The sequence below is a fragment of the Alligator sinensis genome, unplaced genomic scaffold, assembly GCF_000455745.1.
Source record: "Alligator sinensis unplaced genomic scaffold, ASM45574v1 scaffold890_1, whole genome shotgun sequence".
Lineage (NCBI taxonomy): Eukaryota > Metazoa > Chordata > Crocodylia > Alligatoridae > Alligator > Alligator sinensis.
The window spans coordinates 77,274-78,017 of NW_005842948.1; the positions used below are offsets into that span (position 1 = coordinate 77,274).

General features: G+C 39.7%; 1 protein-coding gene across 6 annotated transcripts in view; it reads right to left on the reverse strand.

Moving 5' to 3' along the window:
- The window catches only part of AKT1 (AKT serine/threonine kinase 1), a 102,990-nt gene that overhangs the window by 8,361 nt on the left and 93,885 nt on the right, over positions 1 to 744 (reverse strand). The window lies entirely within an intron of this gene.

Genomic DNA, 744 nt, shown 5'->3' on the forward strand with positions numbered 1-744 from the left:
CTTTCCCTTCTGAGATATGACATAAAGAGGGAAGCTTCTTTGCTAATACTTCTTTCTGGAATTAGGAATATGTGTCATACTATACTTTGCATGCTATATATTTTGCACTGCATTAGGGACTATGCAACACCTTTACAGCTATCATGAATGCAGAAAGTGCTTAGAAAGGACAAAGGTGAGGTCTACAAACACTAGGAAAAACTACTGTGCTACAATCTCTTTGTTCCTCTTAACAGCATACATCTGTAAGAAGACAGGAGGGGGTAAAGGAGGAAATAGGGTACTCTTTGTAATCTTCTATTCATGTTGGACAACTCCCAATACAATACACAAGCCAGCAATGTTAATCTACTGTCATGATATAGAAATTGCTAACAGATTATTGCATTAGTTATATCAAAAGGAATCCAAACAGCCAAGGACTGAAACAGATCATGCACTATATTCAATAAAAGGACATTACATAAAAACAGTGTAGTGTGCATGCCTACTGGGGCCCAGAGAAGTTATAGGCACTTCTGCAAAAGAGGAGAGACTAGACAGATCCCTGTTTATGCATTAAATCGGACTTAACTCAATGAGAGGACAATAAGGCAGTAAAACCGGGAGGCTGGAAAAAGGCTACAATTACTCAAGGGCTATCATGATAACAAAGAGGGCAGCTTTTCTCACTCTGTGGATGTCCCATTTGGTTACACTTCCTCTAGGCATCATGAGAGTGGTTTCTGAGGCAGAACTGAACCC